Source organism: Equus quagga, chromosome 1 (assembly GCF_021613505.1).
Source record: "Equus quagga isolate Etosha38 chromosome 1, UCLA_HA_Equagga_1.0, whole genome shotgun sequence".
Lineage (NCBI taxonomy): Eukaryota > Metazoa > Chordata > Mammalia > Perissodactyla > Equidae > Equus > Equus quagga.
Genome location: NC_060267.1, coordinates 180,332,100 through 180,348,813, shown reverse-complemented (window position 1 = coordinate 180,348,813; position 16,714 = coordinate 180,332,100). Strand labels below are relative to the sequence as shown.

The 16,714-nt window shown below is 38.9% G+C and overlaps 1 protein-coding gene across 7 annotated transcripts in view; it reads right to left on the bottom strand.

Annotated features, from left to right (window-relative positions):
• AGTR1 (angiotensin II receptor type 1) overlaps nucleotides 1-16,714 on the bottom strand; it is a 44,627-nt gene that overhangs the window by 25,104 nt on the left and 2,809 nt on the right. The window contains exons 2-4 of one of the 7 annotated variants that reach the window (XR_006885269.1): nucleotides 10,533-10,648; nucleotides 10,299-10,383; nucleotides 7,609-7,652 (exon numbers count right to left, since the gene is read on the bottom strand). The exons of 1 other annotated variant lie outside the window; for it this stretch is intronic. The gene's annotated coding sequence lies outside the window, so the exon portion shown is untranslated. Of the gene's footprint in view, nucleotides 1-3,588; nucleotides 3,627-4,540; nucleotides 5,373-7,606; nucleotides 7,653-10,298; nucleotides 10,384-10,532; nucleotides 10,649-16,714 lie in introns of those variants that run through there. 5 more of the 7 variants (XM_046639261.1, XM_046639089.1, XR_006885258.1 and 2 more) reach the window with 5 other exon arrangements.

Below are 16,714 nucleotides of genomic sequence, written 5' to 3'. Positions count from 1 at the left end.
TCATTTCAAAGGCTAATATTTAACAGAAGGGAAAATAACCCATCCCAGTCCTTTTAAGAAGTGTTTTCTATGTACACTCAGGCAAATTGCCTAGCGTTTTATATAAATCTCAAGGCTAGGATTCAAGGATAATTTTAGGAATGTCTTACACTGCTGGTCTATATAACCCAAATGATCAATTCTACAGCAGAAGGAAACTAATTCACAGTGCGATCGTTTGTACTACAGGCAACATTATTTAAAGTAGTTTAGTTTTTCTTCATTTCCTGTTGCATTTCTGCATATGGCTGGTGGCATATGAATTAACAATTTTCTCACTGAAATGTGACAGAAAAATATCTGATTTACCCAGCCCTGAACATTCTTTTCACAGTTCCTGACTTTTCTATTAGTCACAATGATGCTAGCTTACACCTGCACCCAGTGTCAGTACAAACCTATAATTAACTACTAGCACAGCGTTCACTTGTTTACATATACTTAAAAAAAATGCTGATAGTGTAGCAGTTAATGAAAAACAGCAATGGAGAGCTCTCAGGCTCTGGGGAATTTGATGGGTTACATCTGGGAGAGCAATGGTCAGAAGCAGGGCGTTGGAGTCCGTGTCAAACTCCAGTTCCGGTCCTGGCACTGGTTGGCAATGTGGGCCCATTAGGCTCAGTGTCTGTGAAAAAGTGAACCCAACAAGAGATCCTGGCCTGCAGGGGTTTTTCTAGGCAGATTAAAAGTAAGAAAGTGAGGATGAAGTGCCTGACCTAGTAAGTGTCCAATTAGTAGATGTTAACGATTATTTTCTCTGCTCCTTTGTGTCTATATTTATAGAACAGCAATGTAAGACCAGGGCAAGAATCGTAGCAACCTCTGAGGGTTGTTGTGACAGGCAGATAAGATTATCTTATGAAACAGTACCAGGCACTGGTCACCTCCCAAACTTGTCTCCTAAAATTTTCACCCGTGAAACTAGATTGCAAGTTGGGAGAGTTTCAAGGATGCTTCATTCCTAGATTTGAGATTTTCCATTTTTATTTTTTCGAAGATTGTGCCGTTTAGATGACTTTAAGTCTCACATATTTTTTTGCTGATCTGGATGATGACTTAAATTGTCACTCTACCAGGTTAAGAAGATAAAATATTGCATTGAAATAAGAGTGAACTAGAGACAGAAATTATTTTCAGGGCAGTTAAAAAACAAGTTAAAGATCGGTTCAACCTCAGGGAATTGAAAGAAAAAAACGTGATCATGCTAAAAATGCTATGTTCAACCCCTTCATTACTCCACCGCTAGCGACTGAGAGAAGTCTATTTTCCCTAAAATGCTTTCAGTCTCTCCTTTCAGGAGGGAAATCTGTGCAAGACGGACTTGAAGGAAGCTGTGACTAACCAGCTTTTTATTAGGGACAGAATGCTGATTGAGTTGCAGGCATTATTTTAACTCAACTTGTCTTCCCAATACTATTGGGATTTAGAATTAGAATTGCTGTATTTTGCAATGGAGCACTGAGGAGAACAAAGACCAGCTACTGACATTCAACTACAAGGGTCCTCCTGAGAGGAGAAGGGCCAGACTTGGCAGGCTGGCCTTTAGGCAGCAATTTCCAAGGACACACCGGAATGACAAAAGAGGTACACGCTTCCTGAAATCAGAGGCACTCGCCTGGACAGGCGTCCACGCCAATTCAAACCAACTTTCATGTTTTTGTGTGAGAAAAGGAAAACCTCTCACGTAAAGTTCTGTATTGCAGACTCGCCAAATGTTCTAGTTCCTTGCGGGGCTGATTTAACGGGATGTCAGTGATATGAGGATACTGGAAAATAAATTCCTGGAGAGCTATAAACAAACAGGTATTTGTGCCATTAGCTAGCCTGTGGAATTACACCAGGAGAGCTTCTTTTTGGGTCGTATCTCGGTTTAGAGAGCCAGCCACACACTGGCAGTTAAGGACTGAACCCCACGGCTTTCTGTCAACTCAGCACAGCCGGTTTCCAGGAACCTCCTTCTAACACCACTACTTTGGAAGTCAAATCATCACTTTCTCTTCTGAGTACATACCCTAACACTTGCCACATGTGCAGGAGAAATGTATAGAATGTTTACGGTAGCACTGTTAACCAACCATTGAGTATTGCTTTTCCAGAATAAAGGAAGTTGCGATTTTTTCTCCTTCTGTTCATGATCACTTCTCATTTCTTACTCTTGGGGAAGTCTCTAATGGAGGCCTGTAGGGCGGCTCGCCCATTTGGGGGAAGCATGACATCCCAGATGCTTGTCTTTTCCTTGGCCCCATCTGCTGGAAATAGTAACTCAGTCCTTTGCCTAAGCTGGTAGGAGAGAAGCTGTAGAAAATCAAATTAGCGGGAGAGAAACTATTAGTCTTCATTTTCTTGTTTCCAGCCTGCAAATACAGATTGTTAAATACGCCTGTTCCCCAGTCCTCATTAGGAAATCTTGAAGAATAGCAGGACAGGAAAAAAGCATGAGGATTATGAGAAAACACCACCACTAAAAAATAACACAAAGTCAGGATTGTTCCTTCTCATTCTGACTATCTTGTGTGTTTAGAGTTGGTTGAATTTGAAATTTTCTGTTAAATAATTTTATTCCCAGTTATATGTGGATGGATGCCACATATACGATCCCAAATGTATCTTATTTAAAATTTTCTTTTTGTTGGACTTGATGATAAAATAATCTCAATGGAGTAACCAGCATACGAAATCATTTCGCATTCGGTGGTGTCCCTGGGACTTGTTAAGTTTACTGATGTATCTGTCTAAGAAGACAAAGCTTTCTCTAAAAAGAATCTAATGGCAATCCCATGCACCCCTAACCTACTTGAGGAGTTTGATTTTCGGGCCAGAGTCATAGGATTACAGGGCAAGGTAGGCAAAGTGTTTCTGAAGTATAGCAAAGGCACCAAACGAGTCAGTTGGGTGTCCAGGAGGCACTAACATCAAATGCAGGTTTCTAACCATGAGAGTTGAGTTGTAGCCACAGAACCAGCCATTGGAGACCGAATCACAGACCTGACTTCTTTCAAAATCTCCGATGCTGGAAACATTTCCCTACATTTCAAAGCATTTTAAGTCTTTAAACCATTTAGGTTTTAAAATTCCATTTGCTTACCCTCTTCTAGCATCCATTCTGTCTCCAGGTTCTACCTGTTAGTTCGCACTCTTCAGTACTGGGTCTTTCCTTTGTTATCCATTTTTCTTGTGTGGTTTCTAAGGATCCTGGCCTATTTGCCGCACCTTGAATACAACCACATAGTGCTGCCTCAGGGCCTTTGCATTTGCTCTGCCCTCTGCCTAGAGCAACCTTCCCCCAGATGTCCACAGACTTCCTTCCTTCTTAATAAGGAGGCTTTCTCTAAATACCCTTTTAAAGTGGCACCTCCCTCTCTCATTGCTTCCACACTCTATTCCCATTCTCCATGTCATCCAACATATAGTATATTTTACTGGATTGCTTTTCTGTCTAGATAGAATGTAAGTTCTATAGGCCACGGATTTTTGTCTGATTTGCTCACATTTTGTCCTCAGTGCCAAGAACAGTGATTGGCATGTTAGGTGTCCAGCAAAAATACTTACTGAATGAATCATTGCAGAATCTGTTGCAAACTGCAGCCCTAAATAGGAATAACTTGTATTTAATATAATTCTCATTCAGAAGGATCCTTACTGTCATAACATTTCTTTGCCATTCCTATTTTAGAGTCAGAGGAAAGAAACTTTAGGATTACCCCACACCCATTCAACGACAAACTTCTAGGTCGTTTAGTTGCAACTGAAATGTCATCAGGATTTGGGCAGTTAAATAAATGTGTGAAGCCCCCAATATAAGCCATTAGGAATGGTGATGTCTGTAATAAATAGGAGAGCTCATATACTACCCTACTTAAAGGCATTTAGATTTGAAAAAGAAATTTACAGCATAGCTCTGTCTTAAGAAAACCTGTCTTCCTGTAGTTTCAAAGGCCCCCTTTGGCTGTCAGTTTGTGGCCCACAGGACCGTGAAGAAATTTTCTAAGTCACATTATTTTTTCTACCTCTATAAAGCTGTGTACTCAGGCTTGGGTATGTGCCCGACTCCATATCGGACAGGAATACTCAACTGATCACATCTAATTACATTTGCTTCCCAACTAAATTGTGTGTCACCTTCCCCTCTTGTGAGAGAGATGGCCCCTCCTGGGTCCTCAGCACCTGATTATTGCAAACCTAATTGATTTGCGACATTTCATTAATAAAGTTAACTAAAACTAATTATACATATTGAATAAAAGTTTCCTGTGAAATGAATTATTCTATTTAGCTTAAGGGTTCTTAATTGTTAGAATGAACTGCTGAGGAGGACTGCAGAATTACTTTCTCTAGGGATCCTTATATATATATAAAGTCAACCAATATGGATTGATGGATAGTTATACCATAGAAACTAAAAAAAGAAAAAAATAGATTAAACATGAAAGTTAAAGATATCAAAACATCCTCTTAAGAAGATAATCGCAAAATAGGTTACATAGATCTCTTTATTTTAAGATGTCAAATTAGGTCTGTTAACTTTGTCATATATCTTAAGGAAGCTAAGATAAACTTTTAAATTTATTGACATTTATTGTTTTATTCATAGTGTAAGTTTTCCTTTACTTAACTGGTGCATATTGTATTTCTCACTCTTTAATTCAGATGGTCTGTTTTGTCTACCTCCATCCAATCAAATCTAAATTTTAGCAGAAATCCAGGGACAGCCTACTACTCCCTCAAACCAAGCTGATGCACGGTGGGCCAATACTTCTCACACGGCCATTTCCAACGCTCCCTATTTGTTCAACTGTGTATAGATAAACATGCTCTATGCAAAACGAAGACTAGTACTCATTAATGGTTTAGAGTTGAATAAAATATGGCTGGCCCATCAGTGTTGTATATGTCATACAAGAAGCTGTTGTCCTCAATGACTCGAATTTGCATTGCTTTCACACTGCCAAAGCAGGCTGCATTCATTTCTTGCCTTGCACTGTTAAGGAAGACACTCAGTTGTTTTATCCTCCTGCTCCACAAACTGACTGCACTGGAGGGACCAGGAAGCAGCAAAACACCCATCTGGCGTTCTTCTTTGACCTGGGAGCATCCCTGAGGAGCCAAGGTTCAGGCTCTAGGTCAAGAGAGGGCCTTTACCCACAACCGGGTTTATCTCCAGCGCCTCCGCATGCTTTCCGCCGTGGCCCATGCTGAGGGCAGAAGTTATCCCGGCTTTGCGTGGATGAGAGGAGGAGGAGGAAGACTGCTACTGATTGGATTTTGGACTTGTGGTCTGGCTTTGTTCCTGTTGTCCCAGGGCCCCCTGGGCGAGTCTAGCATTTCTTTAAAATCTGCAAAGGTGCCAAAGACCGAGTTTTAGATAACTGGTTGCCTTCTGCCAGGTCTGCAGTGTATTAGATAACTGGTTGCCTTCTGCCAGGTCTGCACTGTATTATTCGGTTTCTGAGATAACCTAGACCTTTCAGGAATTTAAAAAATGACTCCTCTTCGTCTAAATCTTCTTAAGAGGAATAGCTAACTAGCTTAAGGGACAGGATGACAACACTTCCGGTACTAGTCAAAAGTTCTTGCCAGCAAAACAGACCCTCTAAATTTAGAGACTAATTCTCTGAGCTCTTCTAAGCATAAAAATATTAATGGTAATCTAATTTAAATTAGAATCTCCTACATGGTCAATTATGTGCCCACCATATCTAGCTATATTATTCAAGCCTAGGAACAATGTTACTGTAGATAAACTGTGTGAATATTAGGTTATTTGGAGTAAACCTGCTATATCTAAAGAAAGCTATATTTTTGTCTATTGAAAAAACACCCCACAAATGGCCAACCTTTACTGTGCCTTTTTTCCATTGGTTGGACTCTTGGATTCATATTCAATGATTCCAAACTGGTCCAAACTTCTATTATTTATGCTTTCCCTGAAAAATGACACTATTAAATGTGTAAAGGGAATGTTGGCTGGAGATTTATATGCTTTCTCACAGCTAGTTACATAGCTATTTCAAATCCTCGATGCTTCGATGACTCAAAGACAAATTTGCTTTTAATTTTTTGCCTTGTGTAACACACAACCATTAGTCCAGGAACCAAATGTAATTGAACTACTAGGTATAAGATGATGAGGATTTTTAGGCTGCTTAATTTTAAAATGGCTTATGATGAGGATTTTTAGGCTGGTTAGTTTTAAAACTACAGATGAGATTCAGGCTCCAAGGAGTGGAATTTGTTTGCCCCTTTGTTGGGAAACATTTACATTTCTAAGGGAAACCTCTATCTGTGAAGATGCCTCCCTCTCTGTGCCAGGAAGAAGGGGGGATGGTCTTATCTCTAGAAGCTCTTAATCAATGCCAGAGGCAAGAACTTAAGTTGGTTACTGTCTGGCAACCTCATGTAACTGACCCCCACCCCGCCTCCACAAATCCTCCTTTGTCTTTAGCCGAGGATAAAATTCAAGCGGTGACTTCTGCCATTTACTCAATCCGGTTTGATTCTTATCTAAAAGTTGTGGGACCGCCAAATGGCCAGACCATACGGGCACTGATACCATTTTAACTTTTTTACATATTCTTTGTCTTGTAAAGAGATAACTCACATACCTATGCCTTAAATTTAGCCTTACTCTCCACCCAACTTTGCAGCAGCAGGCGCTCTGACTGCCAGTGGGTCCTGACCCCACGCACCAGCTCTGCCTGCCCATGGGTCCTGTCCCCATACCAGCGGGGGCAGCAGCAGCGGCTCTGCCTGCCCATGGGCCCTGTCCCCATGCCAGCGGGGGCAGCAGAAGCAGAGGCAGCAGCAGAAGCTCTGACTACCCATGGGTCCTGTCCCCATGCTACACTATTCTCTAAATAAAAGAGCACTACTGCCAGATCTTAAGAGTCTAAGAAATCTTTCTTTCGACTCCTCGGCTCACCGACCCCGCATCATAAGAGACTGGAGAATAACTGAGACTGATGTTTTAATAATGACGTTTCATATTAGCGGAAAAGTGGTGAATGAGAACTTTAAGAATATACTATAACAGGGGATGACTATATTAGTTAAAAATTAAAGGGGATGGCCCTGTGGCCGAGTGGTTAAGTTTGCGTGCTCCACTTCGGGGGCCCAGGGTTTCACCGGTTCGGATCCTGGGGGCGGACATGGCACCACTCATCAGGCCACGCTGAGGCAGCGTCCCACATGCCGCAGCCAGAAGGACCTACAATTAGAATATACAACTACATACTGGGGGGATTTGGGGAGAAGAAGAAAAAGAAGAAGAAAAGAAGATTGGCAACAGATGTTAGCTCAGGTACCAATCTTTAAAAAAAAAATTAAAAATAAACATCCATGATACATACAATTTTGGAAATAAAGGTAGAGACTTCTAATATTTTCTTTTTAAAGATTTTATTATTTTTTTCCTTTTTCTCCCCAAAGCCCCCAGTACATAGTTGTATATTCTTTGTTGTGGTTCCTTCTAGTTGTGGAATGTGGGACACTGCCTCAGCGTGGTTTGATGAGCAGTGCCATGTCCGCGCCCAGGATTCGAACCAACGAAACACTGGGCCGCCTGCAGCGGAGCGTGCGAACTTAACCATTCAGCCATGGGGCCAGCCCCGAGACTTCTAATATTTTGTACATTTCCATAAAAAAAGAGAAAAAAGAATTAAACAGTCTAATATTTTGCTTAGCTCTCCAATTGTTTAAAAAAAATCAGCTTTAGTTAAGTCAATACAATTGAGACATATCTATAGCTGTAGAAAAAATAAAATATTATTGAACATAAACAGTCAAGAAAAAATATTGGTCTTTAAAAATGATCCTACATCTTTTCTAGTTTTGCTTATCTGGAGATGTCAGTGATGCAGACAAAAAAGCCAACAGCCATATATCAGCTCCATATAACTGTGTGTACCTCTTTTCACAATTTTTAAGAAAACAAGAACCTCTAAATTTAGAAGAGTACATAGAATACTTATTTCCATATATTTTAATATGCAAATAAATAGGAAAAAGGAAAAGGGGCCTGTGAGAGTTATACACAAGATGAATTCCAATGTTCTTAGTTGTAGGTTAAGAAATACTTTATAATTTCCACATAAGTTTAAAAGAATATAAACTTTCTTACCAAGTGGCAATGGAAGTCCAATGCATTATTAATAATTTGTTTATAGCAGTACTGTCCAGTAGGACTCTCTCTGATGACAGAAGCTCTATATCCGTGCTGTCCAATACACTAACCACACGTGTCTATTGAGCACTTGAAATATGGGCAGTATAACTGAGGAACTGAATTTTTGATTTCCTTTAATTGTAACTAATTTATATCTAAATTTAAATAACCACATGTGGCAAATAGCCACTATCTTGGACAGTGCAGGTCTATAGATTTTAAGCCACCGAATACGGTCTTTCTTCTTTTAAATGTCCTAATTGGGTTTTCCCTATTTGTCATAAGTAGATTTCAACCTAAATTCTTTTGGTCCTACAAAAACAAGCTCTGAACTGCTGTTTACACATTACTGGTTTAAATCAATGAGAGGTCAGAGTTCTGTCACTGTAAGTTGGTAAAAGGTACATTACAAAGTTCGAGGGTCCTTCTGAAAAAGTTTTTCTCTTTCACTATAGTGCCCACAGGCTGAAATGGGGTCTTGGAGAGTATTTTACAGGAAACCAAAGGCAAAGGCACCGGTTGTGGCAGAATTGGTATAGCATCAGTTCTTTAACAACAACAAAAAAATAACTTCTTAGAATTAAGCATGTTTTGCTTATTCATTTGAAACAAAAGTTTGACAAAGTTTAAAGTTTTACAGAATGTTTTCTTCAGTGTTTTGTTATTTGTAAGCAAAATGTCATAGTTATTTCGAAAGTTTTGCTACAAATGTGTGAGTGTTGGTCAGAAACCGAGGGCTTCGAAAATGCAGGATGAGAGTGGCTGGTGCAAGAATCCTTTTCAGCAGGAGCCCCGGGATTCCGTCCTGCTCCTTCTGCGGGGAGGTGGACGGGGTATCGCGGACAAAGAGCTCCTTCTGCTCGGTCCTCTTAGGATGTAAAATAAAATTTCCTGTCTTAGAGTCTTCCTAACTAGGACATTTGTATTAATGCATTTTTTCCAGAGCTGAATTTTTGCTAGAAACACGCACAGCCCAGCTTCCTAAGCTTACCTACACCGCCAAAAAACCCAAAAAAGAACCCTAAATATTTCCAGCCGCCGAACTACAGTTTTGTCCCAAAGATTAGAGCAGACCTGGTTTCCTCCCAGCACCGTGCAGCGCCGTCCAGCCAGTGTTTCCCACCTGATCAAGCAAAGCATAAAGTCGACTCTAACGTTTGTCCCCTCGCCCACCACCCATCCCATCTCTCTTCCGCTTTGACAAAATGCAATCACAACTTATGCAGAAGAGGACAAGCTACTCTTTTCATTCTCCCCGGAGGGACTAGGGAGTGTCTTCCCATCAACTGGGGAAACTGAAGGCTTGTTCTTTGAGCTGACTTTTTGTCAGGAAAAAAAAATCTTGTGAGCTGGGTAAATCCAGGAGGTTTTTAAGAAAAAAATATCCTACAAGCCAATGTGACGGGAGTTGGACCGACAGAGCTGTCCCCATGCCCTTTCAGCCTCTGAGAGTAATGCCTGTGTAAACTCCACAGCACTCACATCTCCCAGGGGCTGCACTCCACGTGGACTGAAGGGTTCCTCTGGCTCCAGTTTCATATGCCCTGTTTCCCTGTATCTTCTTGGAGTACGGGAGACGTTGGTAAGAATGACACTCCGAGACATTTGGGTTTGCAGAGGTGAGCAGGTCAAGTGTCAAGGTTTACGGTCTTTAGACACGTGCTCTGGAAGTAAGTGCTGGGGCATCACAGAGCCCAGTCCGTCCCCTACTTGGTGGCTGACGAGAAAGCACAATCATTTCCCTCTCGCCTCTCCAAAGCCCTCCATACACAGAGAGCCGCTCAGAACAATCACCCACGGCCACGCGGCCACGAGGAGATCCTTGATGCCAAAAGTTTGCAAAGCTCTCACGTGATTTATCATCAATGCGTGAATGTCGTGGTAATTGTGACACTGTTTATATTTAAACTCATGTACATATATATGTTCCTCAGCTGCATATTGGAAGGGATGGGGTAAGACTGGAATTTCGTTCTTTTCTGTTTCCTCTGTTTCTATCACCAGACAATAGTGTGTGTGGCTTCCTGTGCTACCTCCACTGTCGACACATTAGAGGAAACTACTGGCAGATGCAGTGCTGCAGGTGTAAGACATTTACCTGGATGCAGACCCTCTGGGATGGCTTCAGTGACTTAGTCGGATAGACACCCAGCTATTTTAGACCAATTTATCATGCATCAAATCTGGAAAGGAGAAAAGATTAATGTGATTCACTGAATATGGTCAGATTTTTATTTTTTAATCTACAGAGTAAGCATTAACACTACATCTTAGAATGTTTTTGCAGGGAATGAAACCATGTGGTCCACAGCAAGGACGTATTTTCCCTTACCCAGGGTTATGCTGTGCTGAGCGGCTCTCTGGCATGGGGTCTCACCCCTTCCTGCTTGTAGTCAACACCTTCCCCCATAGCCTCGCAGACACATGAGAGACGGAGAAAAAGACGGTCTGGGGGTAAAATAGTGCATTTTTATTCTAAGACACTTCTGTAGATATAACTACCAAATATAAGAAATATCAGATTAGATCTTTGTGAATCTGCAAACTTTGATAAATGATTCTTTTTAATATAGAGCTGATCCAGTGTTATTACAGTATAATTAAAATATTGTTTTAAAAGATCTTTCTCTGTTTTTATATCTCATAGAAATAATAATACATGCATGTGGTATAAAGGGCAAGTTATGGACGAGTAGAAAATAAAAGTACACGTCTCCAAGCCCCTCTAATTGTCTCTGGATCCACTCCCAAGAGATGCTTCCTACTCACAGTTTATGGATCTTCCCAGGACTTTAAACAATGTAGACATGTACATACAGATGTGGACATCCATGTTTTTTCATTTTACTCTTCATACTATTTTCCTCTTTGCTTTCTTTCTTTTTTTTTAACTTAATGATATGGCTAGCAGAACTTTCTACATCAGTATACATAAATGTAACTCATTCCTGTTCATGACCATACAGTATTCTAGTCATTGCACTGATAAATGATAATTTATTTATTAACCAGCCCACTGTTAATGGGCCTTAAAGATTTTTTTGTTTCCCTTTCTGATTGCTTAAAAAAAATGCCTCATTGATCATATATATATATATACATTTCTGTACTTATATGAATATCAGTAGAATAAGTTTCAAACATAGTTATTGAAGCAAATTGTTTGTACACTCTAAGTTTCTGAAAGGTACTTACAAAATGTCCTCTATAAGGTTACACCAATTATGACTCCAAAAATCTGACTTTTTTCAAATCTTAAATTTTTTTCTAAGTATGATATGTGGAAAGTATATATCTGTTTTGATTTTCATTTTTTTGGTTATGAATGAGGTTGAGCTTTTCTGTTTTCTTATTTTATGGAGTTAATCTTCTACTAGTTTGCCTTCTACCAGTGGCCTTTGCTCATTTTTCAATTGGGTTGTTCACTGTTTCTTATGCTAAAGAGCTAATGTTATGTTAAGGGAACTGACCTTCACACATAACGTGTTGCAAATAGCTTGCTGAGTTCCTGTTTATCTTTAGACTTTACGGTGCTTTTAGCATATAATCATTTTAATTTCTTATGTAGCCAGGTTCATCAATATTTTTCATTATAGATTTGAAGTTTTTTAAGTAAGAAATTTTTTAAAGCTGAAGAGTTAATCAAGAAGATTGTGTACAGGTTACTTTTTTTTTTTTTAACAACATACGTCAACTTACTAAAGCATTGTTGCACAGGAGAATTTTGGCATTAGAAGGATCTATTTTCACCTCTATTTCTTGGTGGCTTTGCTGATACAGCAAAAGAAGTTTCTCATAACATGATTCTCTTATGAAAATACCACTACTGTCTGAATTCTGGGGACTCTTGTAGGCTCTAGTGAACCTCAGGAAAAAAAAATTAGAGACGGGGTCAGATTTGCTAGTATTGTTCTCCAGAGAGTTAACACTAGTTGTCTAGGATCTGAAATCTAGCGTGGGTTACAAGGAAAGTGAGAGAAATTCCAAGACAAACAAAAAGTAAGAAGTATGAAAGTAAGGTTCATTATAGGAAATTTTGAAAGCACATTGAAAAAAAAAAGGGAAAGAAAAAAGTCACCTTTGATCTTAGCCTTGATCTTAATAATCCTCAAAAGCTTTTAAGATTTGTTATATAGTTTCCATCGTCTTTCTTATCTGTTCCACAAATATGTAGGCACTTAAAAAATATATCAATGATTTTACTCACAAATCAGTTTTAATATAACTAAATTATTCTCATTAGAACACCAAAGACCCAAGTAAGAACTTAATGGCACCCTGACAAGAATCTGTCAAAACACACATACACACACATACACACTGGGTCACACTCATGGTTTATGTTTTATACATTGCTTTATTCACTTATGATTACCTTTCCTTGCCATTAAATGTTACTAAATATATATTTATATAAATATATAATGACTATATAATATTGCATCATTTGGCTTAACCTAATGGGAATTTAAAAGAATAGGAATAGATTTGTGTTTCTCTCAAAAATCCATTCTCTTAACCTAGTAGATCAAACGCCAGAACACATTCAAGAAATCATTACGTAGGAATCATATCAGATTCTCCTCCATTCCTGATAAAGTGGCAGCAATTAGCTGTGTGAAGGTTAAGAGCTGGGAGACATCAGGGTACAATGTGTTTTATGTGAAGTGACATCATTTGAACGGAAGGAGAGTTAGATTATTAAAGCTGGGTTAATGGAACATTCTTGTTCTAGGGGCATACCACATAGATTCAGAAGTACGTAAAATGCATTTGAATTGGATAACAAGAAGAGTTTGAGTCAAAAAGTGAAGAAAACTATATGTGATGTATAAAGTTTACTAGAAGAAATGCTGTGAGATATTTTTCAATTTATTTAGAGAAATACCTGGTGCAGATTATATTCAGCCACAGTCACAAATACTTGGGCTTAGTGAGACCAGCAGGACTCTGAAGGGTCATAAGAGATCGTTGGTGTTTCATAATTTCTTAGCACTAAGAAAGAAACTCTGCCTGCTATGTGTAGATGTCTCCTGGGCACCAATTCCCTTCCGAACCCTGACTACTTGGCATTATGGCTGCCCCAACCTGTAACTTACCAGTTAGATGATATACTGTTAGTGCTGCCTGTATATCTAAAGGTCTAGATCCAAGTAGCTGGTGAAATTCTGTCTCCCAAGAATGTCCCTTTATTACTGAGAAAATCGTGGCTGCTCCAGTCCTATTGACACACCTCTCCCCTCTCAAATATTGTCACAAGGAACCCAGACTCACCTTAGCCTTTCGAGCAAGATCAATGGGTCCCTGTCAAAACAAGAGACATTTGGCAGGATCCAACTGACAACTGTCAGAGAATCTACATGCACGGGGAGAAATCGTGCAGGGGCGGAATCACTTGGGGACTCAATGGCTTAAAATAAGTCACCACTTGCTTGCAGACTGACTGTTAATAACCATATTCAACTACAGTTTTGTAAGCCATTGCTTGTAGATAAACAAGTGTTTATATTGAAAGCTGAAAGAGTGAGATATAATTTGAGTTGGAATGCTGAACAGTTTCTGTATGTAGGGAATGACTTATTCAACAGAGGACTTTTTTTTTCATAGTATCAGAACACCAAAAGGTAAAAACAGTATATTTAAATTAAGTTATGGGAAAAAAATAGAGATATCAAACTCTAAGTTTTAAATAATGAGCTGTCATAGTTTTAGTATTTATTTCCCAAGTAAAGAAAAGGAATTTCTAGAATTCTTCATGATTGTATTTAAAGGTAAGATGACAGGGAATTATTATTGCTAAAATGGAATAGATCTTGTTTTTCTTCTATGAGGGAAACAGAACTTGATTTCACATTATTACTTGAAATAAATTCTCAAACAATTAGTCAGCCTTAAAAAGCAGGCAGCCTAGTGCAGAGCAGAGAGTGGGGTGGCCGCTCAGAGCACAGGAGTCAGAATTCCTGGGTTTAAATCTTGACACCACCAGTTAGCACATTGGGGTAAGCTACTTATCGCACTATTGCTCAGTATTCCAACCTATAAAGTGAGGCTAAAGCAGTGACTATTTTATAGAGATGTTATGAGGATTAAATAAAACATAGTATTTAAAGGTTGAACATGGTGTGCGTGGCACATTATATGTGCTGCTAGCTTTATTTAAAATGTTAGTTTATTAAAAAGCCAAGAAAACAACCTCCAGGTCATCATTCTGAACAAGGCATAGGTCCTGTGCACTTGGGCTTCTCTAACTTTAATCTCGTTAAAAGGCAGATTCTTATCCTGTGGGTCTGGGTCGGGTCTGAGCTTCTGCAATTTTGCCAGCTCCCAGGTGATGTCCAGGCTGCTGGTCTGCGGACCTTGACACCTGCGGTAATTGTGGTGGCTCCTCTTTGAAATACGGTGGTTCTCAGTAGAGGAAGTGGGGAGGGGGCAGAAGGGAAAGTGGAGACAGCCGTGAGATGCACAGTGCTCCCCGGGTGACCGTACCACGCTTGCCTTACTTGTCCCCTAACACCTTCAGAACCACTGATTAGATATTTCAACATTTTACCCTTTTTCATTTCTACTTTTCTTCTTCTTTCCTCTACTTTTCCCTTGCCATTTTAGCTCTGGACTAAAACAATTGTATTAATACTTAGTTCCTCAATTAGTAAGACTAATGCATCAATTTTAAATCATTTTATTGTAATAGGATAACACTTACACGAGATTAAAAAATGGTTTCTCTCTAACATTTCTCTTCTAAATTATAGGGATCTGGAGATGTATTTAACATTTTCCATACCTTTAGCCAAAAACAAACAAACAACAAACAGGCAAGCAAGTGAGCTGTGGAGCATTTAGTGACAGAAGGTGAGGATGAACTGGATGTGGTGCATACCATCAAAGGAATTATAATCCCATGGGGAGGGGAGAGTTGTGGTGGTTATTATGGAAGTGGCTGGAGTCAAACAATGTGATCACAGTAGACATCTAACTGGTCTGAACGGTAGGACAAAGGAGGGTTGTTTTTAAATGGCTTCCCACCCCAGTGGCACTGAGATGATGAGACAGACCCATATGTATATATGTACCAGCTTGACCAACATCTCTCTAGGGCAAAGACCATTTTTGTATTGAGTATGTCCTCAGGGCCTGATATCACTCAAATCCATAGTATTTCCTCTGTATCTTCTACTATTGTTGACACATTTCATAGACATGAGTCCTCATTTTCCAAGGTAGATAAGAAGAGCTTTGATTGATATAAAATGGGAAATATCTAAAGAAAACTTAGAGTGAATTAGCAATCATAAACTCTCTTTAAGAGTGCACAACCCATATCTGTATTCTCCAATAGTTTTAGTCTGAAGTTAACCATTCAAAGTACTTAAATCTATTGATATAAATAAGATTTTAACATCATTTGGAGAAGAACACAGCAGCTTATAAGCATATAAAATAAACAAGAAATCACATAAAAGTTGACCCAAACTGAATGATTATTAATTCTATGATTTAAAATTTTAAGGACATCTAGAATTGGGATTTGAAATATGAAGGCACAGTGAGATTGTGAAAAACAAAGCATACCCATTTCTCACCCACTTTCCGAACTTGTACATGTTGGAAAAGTAATGAAACGTGAGACTAGCAACACAATTTAAAGTATTCTTGGGTATAGGAAGGAAACTCTAAGTATAACTGGCAGATTCTAGACATTATTTCTACTTAAGACATTTAGACGATGGACCTATTTGGGAACCAAACAAACCAAACCAAACCAAACTCTTCTAAGTTGAAGTATAAGAATAATTTAAAATAAAAGAGTCTTACAGCATTTACAGTATATAGTCAATACTCTGTTAGTATGTAAAATATTTTGAAAGACAATTTTGGTTTTCATATTCAAGGGAATTTTTTCCCCTGTGACCATCTGCTACAAAGAGAAAGAATCAAAATAAGATGGCAAAACTTTTAATATTAATGCAACCACAGCTAATAGCAAGATTCACTTGCCGTTTCTATGACTGTTCTAAATATATACTTTGTTTTCTACTTCCAATGGTCAAATTGATACATCTGGCAAATTTATAGCTCTTCAGATTTTTTTTTTTTTTGCTATGATTGAAATATATTCTAGAACTTTAATAGGATAAGGGCACTCACTTGCCACATCAGTTGAATATTACCTTAAATCCCTATAGATACTCCTGGGTTTAAGATGGCTTTATATATTGAACCACTGAAAAGGTGATTTTTGGTAGAAAAACTTCATATCATGAATAAAATAGAAAATTAAAGTCATAGCTACATTTAGGCAGAAAGGAAGAAAATTTACTTTTGCTCATGGGGGTTTTAGTATACTGTTTTAATAAGCACCTGTGTGAAAAGGAACTCAAACCATGTAATCCAATGACTCTAGGCGATTTTGAAAGAGAAACCTTAGAACTACTTTGAAGAAAAATAAGACCACTTTCCAACAGTGATGAGTTTAAAAGCTGATTTGTCCAGTTTGCCAGACAACGTGGGAGG